Source organism: Gossypium arboreum, chromosome 13 (genome assembly GCF_025698485.1).
Source record: "Gossypium arboreum isolate Shixiya-1 chromosome 13, ASM2569848v2, whole genome shotgun sequence".
NCBI classification, from domain to species: Eukaryota; Viridiplantae; Streptophyta; class Magnoliopsida; order Malvales; family Malvaceae; genus Gossypium; species Gossypium arboreum.
Window position 1 is genome coordinate 52,635,058 of NC_069082.1, and position 15,731 is coordinate 52,650,788.

General features: G+C 36.5%; 1 non-coding gene and 1 pseudogene across 1 annotated transcript; one reads left to right on the top strand and one right to left on the bottom strand.

Annotated features, from left to right (window-relative positions):
* Positions 1-1,388: 1,388 nt before the first annotated feature.
* LOC128287338 (small nucleolar RNA R71) lies at positions 1,389-1,495 on the bottom strand. The gene has a single exon (XR_008278038.1). It is a non-coding gene; the product is annotated as a small nucleolar RNA R71 (small nucleolar RNA).
* A 2,792-nt stretch (positions 1,496-4,287) lies between these two features.
* LOC128286806 (uncharacterized) overlaps positions 4,288-15,731 on the top strand; it is a 78,265-nt pseudogene continuing 66,821 nt past the window's right edge.

A 15,731-nucleotide genomic window follows, 5' to 3' on the forward strand; every position in this document is an offset into this window, starting at 1 on the left:
AAACGGATTGAAATTGTAATTAATTGACATAATACTTAATCAGTGCATGTTTATTCTTCTAAGGTAGCTGAAGGTTAAATTAGCATTGTATCTGGCGGTACACTTGCCTTCCTTAACTTGCAAGATTATTATGATTAAATTGTTTCAAGGTAAGGATACCTTGTTACCTCACATAGTCTTTTATGTTCTCATTAGATTTAATTAATCATTTTAATTGACATAGGAATATGCAAGAGATTAGTTCAATTTAATGAGTATGTATGTGCAATAACATGCTTGCTTATTAGAATCTGTTTATTGATTGAATTGACATAGGGATATGTTAAGAGATGAATGGATTTGTGTAGGTGAGTATGTTCATAAGTTAGCAAATTACCGAGTTGCCGTGAATTTATTCGTAACAATATAAACATGAGTTTAATAATTCTAAGATAAGAAATGTAATTAATCTAACACAATTATATTATCTTGATTAAAATCGTATTTTGAAATCATGCATTTGAGATTTATTTATTTAGTTTACTTGGTTTAAAATCTTAGTTTTTAATCACCCTCTTCCAACAAAATATATATTTTTTCTTTACCAAAGTGTTTTAAATAGCATTCATAAATAATTCTTTTCACAGTCCCTATGGGTACAATAACTCGACATTTACTTGTCACTTGATTACTTGTTGCGATTGTGTACACTTTCACATTTCTGTCGCTCCAAGTTTTTGGCACTGTTGCCGGGGACTGTGTTTTAAAGTCATTATTTGTGAATTCGTCAGTTTTGCGTTTTGGTTTAATTTCCTGTTTAAATTTTAGCTTAATTAATTTTTCTATGATTATTTCAGGTATTTATGAGTATGGATCAAATCATCAATTTACTCCCTGTAGACCCTAAGATTGAACAAACTTTTCGAAAGCGAAGAAGACAAGCAAATTAGAGAAGGACCGAAGAGATAAACTTCGAAAATCTGATCCAAGGAAATGAAGCAAACCCTGCTCAAAATCCTATCCTTATTGCTGATGATAGGGATAGAGCTTTATGACAGTATGTCGTGCTAGTGTTTCATGATCTTAATCTGGGTATTAGAAGACCCGAAATTGAGGCACAACAGTTCAAGTTGAAGCTAGTCATGTTCCAGATGCTTCAGACAGTGGGCCAATTCAGTGGAATGCCTACCGAAGATCCTCACCAACACTTAAGACTGTTTATGGAGGTGAATGATTCTTTCAAGTTACCCGGAGTACCCGAAGATGCATTATGATTAAAGTTGTTCCCGTATTTACTAAGAGACAAAGCTCCAGCTTGGTTGAACTTATTGCCACCAAACTCAATTTCCACATGGCAAGAGTTAGTAGAAAGATTCCTTATGAAGTATTTCCCGCATAGCAAGAATGCTAAGTTGAGGAACCAGATCACTGCTTTCCAACATATGGATGATGAGTCCTTGTATGAGGCATGGGAAAGGTACAAAGAATTATTACAGAAGTGCCCTCATCACGGAATCCCATATTGCATCCAACTTGAGACATTTTATAATGGTCTTAATGCTCACACGATGATAATACTCTAAAATGGCGTGTTTTTATATATTAATCATGTGTTTATTTTGAGCTTGAGCCTACTAATTTGAGCTATTTATGTCTTTTCATCTTTTAGGGACTAAATTGGAGGCAAAAAGTAAATTCAAGGGAAAAAGCGTCAATTTGGAGATTAAATGGGCCAATTGCAACGTGGGACAAATATGGTGCCAAAAGTGCGAACATGGAAGGCATAAGGACTTGAAAGCAAATAGAAAAGATTTTATTTTGGAAGACTCTATTTTATTAGGATAATTAATATTAAGATAATTATTAGGATTATTTAATTTTAGGATTTTATTTTAATTATCTTTATTTATCTTTAATTAAATGTATTTATCTTTTAGAATTTAAGTTAAATTAAACTATCTTCCTAGCACTATAAATAGGGGGTGAAGTGACTCTATTTGGAATCTTTTCTGTAAACACTCTCCCCCTAAAAGTTTTTTGTTCTTTCCATATTTTTTTTCTTTTAATAAAATTTCTTTTTCCATAATTTTATTTTCTTTTCCACCATTATCATGAGCCACTAAAACCCTTCTAGCCAAAAGTTGTCAATATTTCCCCAAAAAGGGTTTTTGAGGCTTAGAATTCGTACTTAGCCTTCTCACCAAGTATTCATCATTTCTTCGCACTACAGGCTGACGCTTCCGTCCATGGCCCTTAAGAAGTAAGCTTTTCAGCATATGCAAAGGCGGCCACTTTGTATGTTTTGGAAGGATTGCATAGTTAGTTCGTTAACTTACTGCGTCAGAGGTTGGCGAGCCAAAGAGACAAAATGGCGTGGGATTCGCCATTGAGAAGCGTTGATCTAGCATAGATTACTGGCTAGAGTCAGGTTCCCTAAAAATCATAAGTCTAATCTTTGGAGCTGGTGGTCGTAGGCATCCTTTTCCACTATAACTGGCTTACTTGAGTCGAGAAGGATCATCCAAAAGCCAAGGATTGAGCCAAGGCGGAATAAGACAACCAGAGGCTAGAACTTTCCCATAAGAATTTCTTTTCTCTTAAAACTCTCTTTATTATTTTTATTATTTTCGTAATCATAATTCCAGTAAACTTTAAATTCTATTTTTATTTTATTTTTCGCTTCCAAAATCAATTCTTAAATTCTGTTTTTATTTTTTATTTTTTCCAGGAACGCAGGTTTTCTTGGGCACGATTCTGCCCAGGATTTCGAGAAACAAGCATTCGTATAATCCGGTCCTTGAGGATTCGACCTTACTTCCCATTTACTATTTTTTTTGTTATTTTACAGGGAATAGGATATTTTTGGTGCTCTCAACGAGCATCAAAATTTGGCGCCGTTGCCGGGGACCGGCAACGTACTAATCTTGTTTTTCTTTGTTTTCTATGACCAGATCTGTTCCAGGCACTCTTACGTTCGACTCAGAAATAGGAAAAGACTGCGAAAGCTAATCGAAAGGAAACAAAAATAAGGAAAAAGCAGTCAGCGGTGGTTGGAACTCAAAGCAATCCACCGCCAGAAATTAGAATCGACGACGAAGTAGAGTCTAGGGTTAACGAAAACCCTACTCGAACGTTAGAAAGTAAAGAAGTCGAAGTTGATTCCCCTGAAGAAGTACTTAACACTAGGGTTGACGAAAACCCTAATTTAGCACCTCAACCTATGGATCAGACAATTCGGCAACTGGTCGAAGCGCCGACAGAACAACCGCCACTATGCATCGCGTATCCTACTATGGATATTGATTTTGAATTAAAGTTAGGCTTGATTCAGCTATTGTCAACTTTTCGTGGGTTGCAAAATGAAAACCCCCACAAGCATTTAAAAGAATTCCATATGGTTTGTTTGAGTATGAAACCTCAGGGGGTAACTGAGGATCAAATTACATTACGCGCTTTCCCTTTTTCCCTAGCAAATTCAGCTAGGGAATGACTATTTTATTTACCTCCTGGATCCATTACAACTTGGGCTGATCTATCTCGCTTATTTCTTAACAAGTTTTTCCCTGCATCACGAGCGGCTGAGTTAAGAAGAGAAATCGTGGGCATAAGGTAAAAAGACGCAGAGACTCTGTACGACTATTGGGAGCGATTTAAGAAATTGTGTGCAAGTTGCCCACAACACGGTATAACAGAACAGTCTTTGCTCCAGTACTTTTATGAAGGCCTAAAACCCATGGAAATGAATATGGTAGACGCCGCTAGTGGAGGAGCATTGGTCAACATGACTCCCCAACAAGCAAGAGACTTGATCTTCACAATGGCAGCGAATTCTCAACAATTTCGAGCTAATCCTAAACCCCCTAGAAGGGTTTACCAGCTAAGTAATTCAACCTTAGAAGATAAAATTGATAGACTTACTAATATTATGAGCTCTCTTGTTGCAGAAAAAGCCAAACCAGCCCGAGTATGTGGAATATGTGCTACCCCTGAACATACAACTAATGCATGTCCCAGTTTGAGTGATGATACTATGGCCCATTTAGATGCTGTGGGAAATTTTCCTGGGCCACCACAAAGGCGATACGACCCTTACGTAAATACCTACAACCCAGGATGGAGGGATCACCCTAACTTAAGTTATGGGGCAACCCACGATATAACCAACCATACCAGAACCAAGTTCCACAACAGCCACGAGATTTAGGTAATTCTCTAGAAACTTTGGTTAATAAATTAGCAGCTAATATGCTTGATTTTCAATAGAAAACCGAAGCGTCTATAAGAGAATTGACCACGTCAATTGAGAAGATGAACTCTCAAGGGAAGCTGCCATCACAAACAGAACCAAACCCGAGGCAAAATGCAAATGCAATAACACTGAGAAGTGGAAAGGTGTTGGAACCAATTCCTGGCAGAAATCTTGGCCAAGAAAGTGCCCAGGAAAAACCCAAAAACGATGAACAGGTACCAGCGAAACCCCTACTGTCGAAAATCCAACCTCCATTCCCAGGACGATTAAATCAGTGTCGAAAAAGTAAGGAGGACAAGGAGATCCTCGAAACATTCAGGAATGTCGAGATCAATTTACCACTGTTAGACGCCATCAGACAAATTTCGCGGTATGCCAAGTTCCTTAAAGAGCTTTGCACCAACAAACGAAAACTAACAGGTAATGAAAAGGTAAGTGTTGGTGAGAATGTTTCCATAGTGCTACAGCGGAAAATGCCGGTTAAATGCAAAGATAGGGGTATGTTCGCTATTCCATGCAAAATTGGCCATTTAGGAATTAAAAAGGCTATGTGCGATTTAGGGGCCTCCATAAATGTGATGCCTTATTCTATTTATGAATCACTTAATGCGGGTTTTTTGACAAAGACAGGTGTTATTATTCAATTGGCAGACAGGTCTATTGTGCATCCCGAAGGAGTTCTCGAGGACGTCTTGGTAAAAGTTAATGAACTTATTTTCCCTGCAGATTTCTACGTAATAAAGATGGAGGAGAACAACACTGCTGGATCTTCGGACCTCCTGTTGGGCCGACCCTTCCTTAGTACTGCTAGCACCAAGATCGATGTCCGAAGCGGCACTCTTACGATGGAGTTTGATGGGGAGACCGTGAAATTCAATGTTTACGATGCCATTAGCCATCCAAGCAAAATCTTGAGTGTAAACCGTGTCAACCTAGTTGACTCATTAGTAGACGAGACTTTTGAGTCAACTTATGAAGACAAATCTGAATATAGATATGATGATTATGAATTTGTTAAGACATTATTGTCCCCATCAGAAACTAAACTTCTACCTTCTGTTGTGCAGGCTCTAGATTTGGAATTGAAACCGCTTCCCGCGCATCTCAAGTATGCATTTTTAGGAAAAGGTAATACATTACCCATTATAATTTCAAATAAACTCTCTAAACCCGAGGAGGAAGGTTTGATCCAGGTACTAAAGAGTCATAAGGAGGCGATTGGCTGGCCCATTGCTGACTTGAAGGGGATAAGCCCTTTGACATGCACCCACAAGATTTACTTAGAGGAGAACACAAAACCAAGGAGAGAGGCACAAAGACGCTTAAACCCGAATATGATGGAGGTGGTGAAAAAAGAAATAATTAAGTTGCTGGATGCTGACATCATCTTCCCTATTTCTGACAGCAGATGGGTAAGTCCGGTACAAGTCGTGCCCAAGAAAACAGGCGTGACAGTAAAGAAAAATGCTGAGGGTGACTTAGTACCGGTCCGAGTGCAGAATGGGTGGCGTGTCTGCATCGATTACAGGAAGTTGAATGCTTATACTAGAAAAGATCATTTCCCTCTTCCTTTTATAGATCAAATGCTTGAACGTCTGGTAAAATTCACTTTTGTTGTCTTGATGGATATTCAGGTTTCTTTTAGATCCCCGTTGCGCCAGAAGACCAGGAAAAAACCACTTTTACATGCCCGTTTGGCACGTTTGCATACAGGAGGATGCCATTTGGACTTTGCAATGCACCAGCTACCTTCCAGAGATGCATGATGAGTATATTTTTCGAATATGTAGAAAAAATTATTGAAGTTTTTATGGATGATTTTACCGTGTATGAAAACTATTTTACTAAATGCCTTGAAAACCTTACGATAATTTTGAACAGGTGCATAGAATTTAATCTTGTCTTGAACTATGAAAAGTGTCATTTTATGGTAGACAAAGGTTTGATTCTAGGTCATATAGTCTCATCTAAGGGAATTGAGGTTGATAAGGCCAAAATTGACATTATAAATTCTCTGCCATATCCCTCTACTGTTAGAGAGATACGTTCTTTTCTTGGCCATGCAGGATTTTACAAGCGTTTTATAAAAAACTTCTCAAAAATAGCTGAACCATTGTGCGAGCTGCTGCAGAAAGACAAGAAATTTGAGTTTGACTCAAAATGCAAGGAGGCTTTTGATACACTTAAGCAAAAGTTGGTAACCGCCCCTATAGTGCAAGCACCAAGCTAGAACTATCCCTTTAAAATTATGTGCGATCAAGCGAACACAGCGTGGGAGCCGTATTGGGACAAAAGATAGCAAAAGAGCCTCATGTCATCTGTTACGCCTCAAAGACCCTAGATACTGCACAAAGCAACTACACAACCACAAAAAAAAAACTTTTAGCTATTGTGTTTGCTCTAGATAAATTTTGATCATATTTACTGGGATCTAAGGTGATCATTTTTTCTGACCATGCAGCTCTTAGGTACTTGATCGCAAAGAAGGAAGCAAAGCCAAGGCTCATTAGATGGATTTTATTGCTCTAAGAATTTGACATCGAGATTCGTGACAAAAAGAGGTGTAAAAACCTGGTGGCTGACCACTTGAGTAGGATAAAAACTCCGTTTGATGATGATCCCATAAAGGATGAGTTCCCTGACGAAACCTTATTCTTAACCGAGGCTTACTATCCGTGGTATGCAGACATAGTTAATCTCTTAACCGCAGGATCGTTGCCCACTAAGTTAGCTCAATCCGTAAAAAACAAGCTTAGACGCGAAGCTCAGAATTACATATGGGATGATCCATACTTGTGGAAACATTCCAGAAATCGAGGTAACCTCTATCCTTACTTCTTGTCACACAGAAGCTTGTGGAGGCCACTTTGGCCCTAAGCGGACAGCTCACAAGGTATTGGAGTGTGGGCTATATTAGCCTACAATCTTTCGCGATGCGTTTAACTTTTGTAAGTCTTGCGATAAATGTCAGCATACAGGTAATATCACTAGACGAAATCAAATGCCCCTATCCCCGATTCATGTATGTGAGATTTTTGATGTATGGGGCATTGATTTCATGTGCCCCTTTATTTCTTGGTTTGAAAACGTATATATACTTCTTGCGGTAGACTATGTTTCTAAGTGGATAGAAGCAAAGCCTACTCGCAATGATAATGCTAAAACTGTTGTGGAGTTTCTAAAACAAACTATTTTTTCTAGGTTTGGAATACCTAGAGCTTTGATCAGTGATCGTGGTACCCACTTTTGCAACAAGGTCATGGAGGCACTATTATCAAAATATGGGGTTCATCATCGTATAGCAACAGCCTACCATCCCCAAATGAACGGCCTAGCAGAGGTTTCAAACAGGGAGATCAAGTCAATTTTGGAAAAAATGGTTCGACCCAACCGTAAGGATTGGAGTCTTCGGCTCAATGACGCGCTCTGGGCCTATCGGACGGCGTATAAGGGACCAATTGGCATGACCCCGTATTGACTTATTTTTGGAAAAACATGTCATCTACCAGTAGAGTTGGAGCATAAAGCTTATTGGGCTATTCGACAATGAAACATGGAGTTAGAAATGTATCAGAAGTTAGAAGTTTTCTTGGTCTTGCCGGATATTATAAGCGATTTGTAGAGGGATTTTCCATGATAGCTACCCCGCTGACAAGATTGCTGCGAAAGGATGTCAAGTTTGAATGGACTGAGAAGTGTCAACAGAGTTTTGACAAGTTAAAAGCATTGTTGACTAAAGCTCCTGTTTTAGTGCAACTAGAACTAGGTAAGGAGTTTGTGATTTACAGTGATGCGTCCATGAATGGACTTGGTTGTGTACTTATACAGGAAGGGAAGGTAATTGCTTATGCCTCTAGAAAACTAAAACCACATGAGAAGAACTATCCGACACATGATTTAGAGCTAACTGCCATTGTTTTTGCGCTGAAGATTTGGAGACATTATTTGTACAGTGAGAAGTGCAACATATTCACTGATCACAAAAGTTTGAAATATTTGATTACACAAAAAGATTTGAATTTAAGGCAAATAAGATGGTTAGAGTTGATTAAAGATTATGAGTTAGTGCTCGATTATCACCCAGGTAAGGCAAACGTTGTTGCTGATGCTTTGAGTAGGAAATCTTTATTTGCATTAAGAGCTTTGAACACTAGTCTAGCCTTTTCAGATGATGGTTTTATCTTAGCTGACTTGAGAGCTAAACCGATGTTTCTTGAAGAAATTTGTGAAGCTCAAAAAAATGACAGTGAGTTGTTAGCCAAAAGAGATCGGTGTAAGTCGGATATAGAGTCGATTTTTAGATCGATTCAAGCGATTGTTTGATGTTCGAGATGTGGTATGCGTCTCAAGAATGATGAGCTTATTCAAAGATCTTACAGAAGCACATAGTAGTTCTTTGTCTATTCATCCAGGTAGTACAAAGATGTATAATGATTTGAAGAAAATGTACTGGTGGGTAGGAATAAAAAGGGACATTTCAGAGTTTGTTTCTAGATGTTTGATCTGTCAGTAGGTAAAGGCCGAACATCAGGTACCTTCAAGTTTATTGCAGCCTGTGCTAGTCCCTGAGTGGAAATGGGATCGAGTTACTATGGATTTTGTGACAGGATTGCCATTTACATCGAGAAAGAAAGATGCAGTATAAGTTGTGATTGTTAAGTTAACGAAGTCAGCTCATTTTATCCCAGTTCGTATGGATTTTTCACTTGACAAGTTGGCCGAGTTGTATATTTCAGAGATAGTCAGACTACACGGGGTACCATTATCGATCATTTCAGACAGAGATCCAAGATTTACTTCACGATTTTGGAAGAAATTACAGAAGGCTTTGGGCACAAAGTTGAGTTTTAGTATAGCTTTCCATCCTCAAACCGACGGTCAGTTAGAGAGAGTTATTCAGGTACTTGAAGATATGCTTAGATGCTGTGTACTGGAATTTCAAGGCAGTTGGGAAAAATATTTATCATTAGTAGAGTTTGCCTACAATAATAGTTATCAGTCAAGTTTGAAGATGGCACCTTATGAAGCTTTGTATGGACGTAAATGTCGCACACCTTTGTATTGGATAGAGCTTAAGGAAAATCAGATTTACAGGGTTGATCTAGTTAAGGAAATAGAAGAGAAAGTAAAAATCATCAGAGATTGCTTGAAAGCAGCCTCAGACAGACAAAAGTCATATGCAGATTTGAAGAAAAAAGAGATTGAGTATCAAGTTGGTGACAAAGTTTTTTTTTTTGAAAGTATCCCTGTGGAAGAAAGTTCTCAGATTTGGCAAGAAAGGCAAACTGAGTCTACGTTTTATTTGACCATTTGAAGTGTTTGAGAGAGTCGGACCATTAGCATATCGGTTAGCTTTGCCTATTGAGTTAGAGAAGATTCATAATGTATTTCATGTGTCTATGCTACATCGTTATCGTTTAGATCCGTCACATGTGATTTCTCAGACAGAGGTTGAGATTCAGCCAGACATGACTTACGGTGAAGAACCGGTAAAGATTCTAGCTCGAGAGGTAAAGCAATTAAGGAACAAAAGTATTGCACTTGTGAAAATACTATGGAATAGACATGGGGTAGACGAGGCTACATGGGAACCCGAAGAGGCTATGCGAAAATAGTACCCAAATCTCTTCACAGGTAAGATTTTTGGGACGAAAATCCCTAAAGGGGGGAGAAATGTAACATCCCGAAATAGGGCCTAAACGGAACAGTGGTTGCAAAACCACAAATCCGAGGTAGAATGTAACGGCCTAATTTTCAGTGGTGTCAGAAATGGTGATTTGAGATCACTAAATCGGACAAATAAGATTGAACAAGATAGTAACTTAATATTTATGAGTCAAGTAAGAATTTAGAAGAATTTGTGAAATGGAGAAATTAGTGAATTAAAATAATTTATTAGGTCAAACGGGTCAAAAATGAGGTATCGAGACCTCGAATTTGAAAATTGAGCTATAAATATTTTTATAAATATTTATGGAGTGTCATTGAGTTAGTACTAAAGTTTCGTTAGAAAATTTTGATGTTTGGATAGCTAATTAATTAAACAGACTAAATCGAAAATAGCTCAAAATTTGTTAAATTGTGAGTAAATAGCTTAAGTATTTAAAAGATGGATTTAAAGAGCAATTAGACCCAAAGGTTAATGGTGGACAGTTTGGGTATGAAATAAGCAAGAAAACAATGTGAACAAGGGACAAAATTGGAATTAGCATAAAAGTTAATAGTTAAAAAATGATGTAATTGAAAATCTAGACATTTCTTCATCTTTCTCACCGAAAACGCAGTAGCAGGTCTCCTATGCTGGTTTTCATATTTTTGCACCATGTAAGTTCGATTTTACTATTTCTTAGTAATTTTATGTTTTTGTGACTTTTACAATTAGGTCCATCATCTAATTCATTAGTTTTTGATTTGGTGGGTGAAATTGGAAGTTACCCCGGCTGAGTAAGGGCATTTTAGGATGAATTATTATGAAATTGAAGTTCTAATTTCATATTAAGGTTGTTTTATTAAGTCATTTTGATAGAAAATGGTATTTAGGACCTAATTGTGAGTAAAATTGTGAATTAGATGTTGGTGTTGAAATTCAGAATATCAAAGGTTGTGAAATAGTTTATAATGATAAAATAAAAGTGTTAATTGAGAAAAAATTAGTTCAATTGATGGGTGAATTGAGCAGGACTAAATTGTAAAACTGTAAAATTTGGGGTAAAGTGCAATTTCAAAATTTAAACAAGATAAATTGTGAAGTGAAATAGAAATCAAATAAATGCTAATGAGTAGAAATATTTTATATTATAGATCAAGAATCCAAAGAAGAACGAGGAAAAGAAAAAGTAAAGGACTAAATTGTAAGGTTTTGTCACATTTTGTATCAAGGTAAGTTTACAGTAAATAAATGCAATATTCTTTTATTTTACATTATTATTGTCAATTTCCAGCATTTATATACTTACTTTTTTGAGAATATTTAAAGTCGAATTAAAGGCGAAGTGACAGAAAAAAAAGCATTAGGAGTCCCCGTTTGAACCTTAAGAATGTTAGGATATTGGGGTTGACAGGACAAGACAGGACAGAAATGAGCCATGTAAGTCCATATCAGATATATGGCTTTGGAGACAGGAATGAGCCATGTAAGCCCATATTAGATATATATGGCATTGGAGACAGGAATAATTCATGTAATTCCATGTCGAAGACATGGCATTGGCAGGATATTGATAGACAGGAACGACCCTAGTATCCTTAGTATTCCGAGTGGTTCAACGGGTCATTGTACACGTTAAATTAAAGTGAATTATCAGCAAAAAGGGAAGGTAGATTATATTTATGAATAGTGAAAGGTCAGGTAAGAAAGAAGGTAAATGAGTAAAGAAGAAGGTAAAAAATGAGAAGTAAAGAAAGTTTATGAGGCTAGGTGACATTATGTATAATTATTCATTATGTTGAATGTTGTAATTTATTTGCTTGTAAGCTTACTAAGCCTAGTGCTTACTCTCTTCATTTTCTTTTTCTTATAGTTCTTATCAAGCCACTCGGGGATCGAAAGAAACGTCGGAGACCGATCACACTATCGAAGAAATCACATTGGTATAGTTAGACGTTTCGTTTTGTGTATGGCATGTATAGGAACTTGGTTTATTTTGATATGATATGATCAATGAATGATGTGTAAATACTTGCTAGTGATTAACTAATAGAAGGGCTGATGATATACATGTTTAATAGTATGTATGAATAAGTAGTAACTATCACATGAAAACTAAGAAAAATGTGAAAGTAACTTAAAAATAGATTCAAGTATCAGAAATAACGTGATTTTGAAAAATCACAAGGAATTGTAGAGACATGGGTTGATGGTGAATAATATATGAAGTTAAAGCTCATTGTGTCTATTTTCATATGGATTAAGCAAAACAGGTAAAGGTTTTGTATTTTATAAGATATCTGAGTTTTAGTGAAATAGGGCCAGAGCGATTTCTGGATCCTCTGTTTCAACTTTAGAAATTCACCATAAATTTTACAAAAATAATTAGGTGGTGTGCCTTATATGGATAGAATCCTTATTGAATCTAGTTTTAATAGAAACAAACGGTATAGTCATATGATTTTTTTACAGAGAGAAAAGTGGTTCGTAGTAAGTAGAGGCTAGTGCAGTCGAATTTTGAAATAGCTATAACTTTAACTAATAAACTGTACTAATTGGCTAAGTCAAAAAATTCTAGAAAAAAATTAGTAGATAGATATATGAGTCTAGTTTCATGAAAAATTTACGGATTTTAATTTCAAGTTTTGAAACTCGAGAAATGAATTTTTAAGTAATCATGACGCAGAAAAACAGTTTATTCTAAAAATTAAAATAAGTGGTTTAGAGTTGTTTAAAAGGTAAGATAAGTTTAGTAACACCTCAAGCTTGACTCCGGTGACAGTTTCGGGGGTGGGGGCGTTACAGCCAGGTTAGCTCGGGTTGGAGGCCGTTAGAGATATTATCACATTGTCAAGTCTACGCTATCGGCGTAAGTAAATCTTAGTGTTTCGAGTCTATGGCATGTATAGGGTTGTAAAACTTAGTAAGTAAATGATACAAGACTAAGATATTGGTAAATATTTAATAATGCCTCATGAATATTTTGGGCCTTGTAAGCCCGATTAAAGGATAATATACGTGTGTATGAAAAGTTTAAAATTGATCAAAAATTTTTACGGTCTGGTTTTATATAAATGGATGAGTTTAAATCTGGTAGCACCTCGAACCCTGTTCCGGTGAGGGATACGGGCGAAGGGTGTTACACTTGCAGGGCGAGACTATTACTATTTTTTTGATGGATACTAAGGGTATAATCAAATTACAGTAGTATCGGAAGATCAACACAAAACAACATTCACCTGCTCGTATGGTATATTTGCATTTAGACACATGCCATTTTGTAACATCCCAAAATTTGGCCTAGTCAGAATAGTGGTTTTGGGACCACAAATTCGACGTTAAAATATTTTTTTTATGATTATTATGAGGCCTAGGATATGAAAATAAGCATGTGTTAAAGTTTTATGAAAAAATTCTAAGTATAAGGTGTCCAATTGGAAATTAGGGACCAAATAAAATAAATTGCAAAACTTGGGTTCTAGAAGAAATTTGTATGAAATTGATTTGAAATATTAATTAGGAGGTCTTAAATAGAAAATTTCCCAATTTCTAAGTTTTTGGACAAAAATTGGCATGCATGGAAAAATTTGAAAGTTTGGTAAGGAGGGGCATTTTGGTCATTTGGTAATAAAATTAATAAAAAAGGAAAATGAAAGCTAAAATCAGCCATCTTCTTCCCCATAGCTGCCAAAATTTGTATGTTCTCCATAGCTAGGGTTTTCAACATTTTCAAGCTCAATAGTAAGTGCTCCCTAGCCCCATTTTAATGTTCTTTGTATTTTTGAGATCCTCGTATCATGCTCTTTCTATTTCTACCAATATTTCAAGCTGGGATTCTTGTTTAAAAATTTACCCATGCATGAGATGCTTGTGCTTTGATGATTTATTGAGGAATATGAGAGTTTTACTTTTACTAAGTAGTTTTCATGGAAATGGCTAAAAGGACCATTTTGTAAAGGTTGTAAAAATGGGTAGAAGAATGTGAAATGAAGGAAAATGTGGGCTTCTATAAGTATGAAAAACATTCAGGTAGGTATGGGTAGCCAAGAAATTACATGCATTTCATTATACGAGTCTTAGGACTAAGTTGTAAAAAAGTGTGAAAGGTTAGAGGCAAAATGGTCATTTTGCCCTAGAATGAGTTTTAGGCCGAAAATGAATAATGTAATGTATTAACAATTTATTGTTGCTTATATAGACCCCGAGATACCAATCTCGGATGTCGACCGTGGAAAGAAAAAGGTTTCAGAGTAATTGAAATACGAATTTGAAACGACTACTAGGTAAGTTTGTATAACTTGAATGTACACTTTAAAATACATTAAAATTTATGTTCTTAATTGTAATATAATTGTGTTATTCTTTGTGAAATAATTTATGAAAAATGTTGTATTAATGAAAAGATGATAAAATGTCCCGGTTGAATAAAAAGGATATCTGATGGATTTCTTGAAAATGAATTGATGGTAAAAGGATCTAGCCCGGACGGGTGTTCCTAAAGTGATCTAGCCTCCCGAAGAATATGTGTGCGCTATGGATTTAGCTCGGATGAGTAATCCGAATTAGGATTTGAATTTAGCTTGACTGGTAATTCAGATCCGAGCTCATAAGAGTAATTGTCGTTGTAGGGGATTTAGCCTGGATTGGTAATCCCGTCGTAAGAGCGAGGTTTGCGAGAGTGCGTACTTGAAATGATCACTTTCATGATTTGACAGCAAAATGGGAAATTCAACGGGGTTAAAATGAGAAAAAGGAATGAAAATACTTGAATTGATGAGCTCATCTATGATGATTATTATCTTGTATCACTTTTGGACTAACTTGACGATTAAGTATACGTGTTAGGGAAAATAATCTATGCTTGATGAATTCTATAGCTAATGTGGTTGTATGTTAATTAACCAGTAAGTTTACTTTTCTGCTATCCGAACTTACTAAGCATGTTAATGCTTACTCCCTTTCGTTTCCCTGTCTTATAGAGCTTATGGACTCTTGAAGATTGGAAAACGGTTGGAGCATTGTCTGCATTATCAACTTGTCTCGCTTTGGTATATAGAAACCTTTATTTTGTTATAATGGCATGTATAGGGTCCTTGTTCTTTTTTTTATATGAGTCATTTGATTAGCCAAAGTAATGGCTTTAAATGTTATGTTAATTTATTTTGTATATGGCTATGAGATGTGGCTATTATTAATGTGGGTTGCAACCCTACTTATTTTACATGCTAATGCTTAAATGTTTCATGTGATGTGTTGATGTGGTTTATCATGGATGGATACATGAAATGAGGCCAAATAACTCGAGAGTGGTTATGGCATAAAACGCTATGTGGTTATAATATAGTGTAAAATGCGCAATGTGATATGGTAATCCTTAATACGAAAAGGATAACCTTACATGTGCTAAATCAATGAGATGAGGTTAACATGTAATAGCTTTTGCCAAGGTGGTTTAAGAGTATATTTAGGCTATGTAAAATACCTTTGAAGCTTACAAGTGTGCATGGATGTTAGAGTACCTTTGAAGTTTACAAGTGTGCATGGATGTTAGAGGGTGACCAATGGCTTGGAAAATAGCCTCCAAATGGTCCACATGGGTAGACACATGGGCATGTGTCTAGGCTATGTGTGACACACGGTCAGCTCCCATGGGCATGTTGTCCGGTCATGTGTCCCCTGCACCTAAAATTTTAGGTTAGAATGCATGATAGTAAATACACAGGCAGAGACACGGCCGTGTGTCTTAGCCGTGTGAAGGACACGGCCTCTGGCCATGGGCATGTGCCTTGGCCGTGTGCCTCGAATTGGATGCTGACATCATAAACAGAATGTTAAGGTTTTTGGAAACAGGCGATG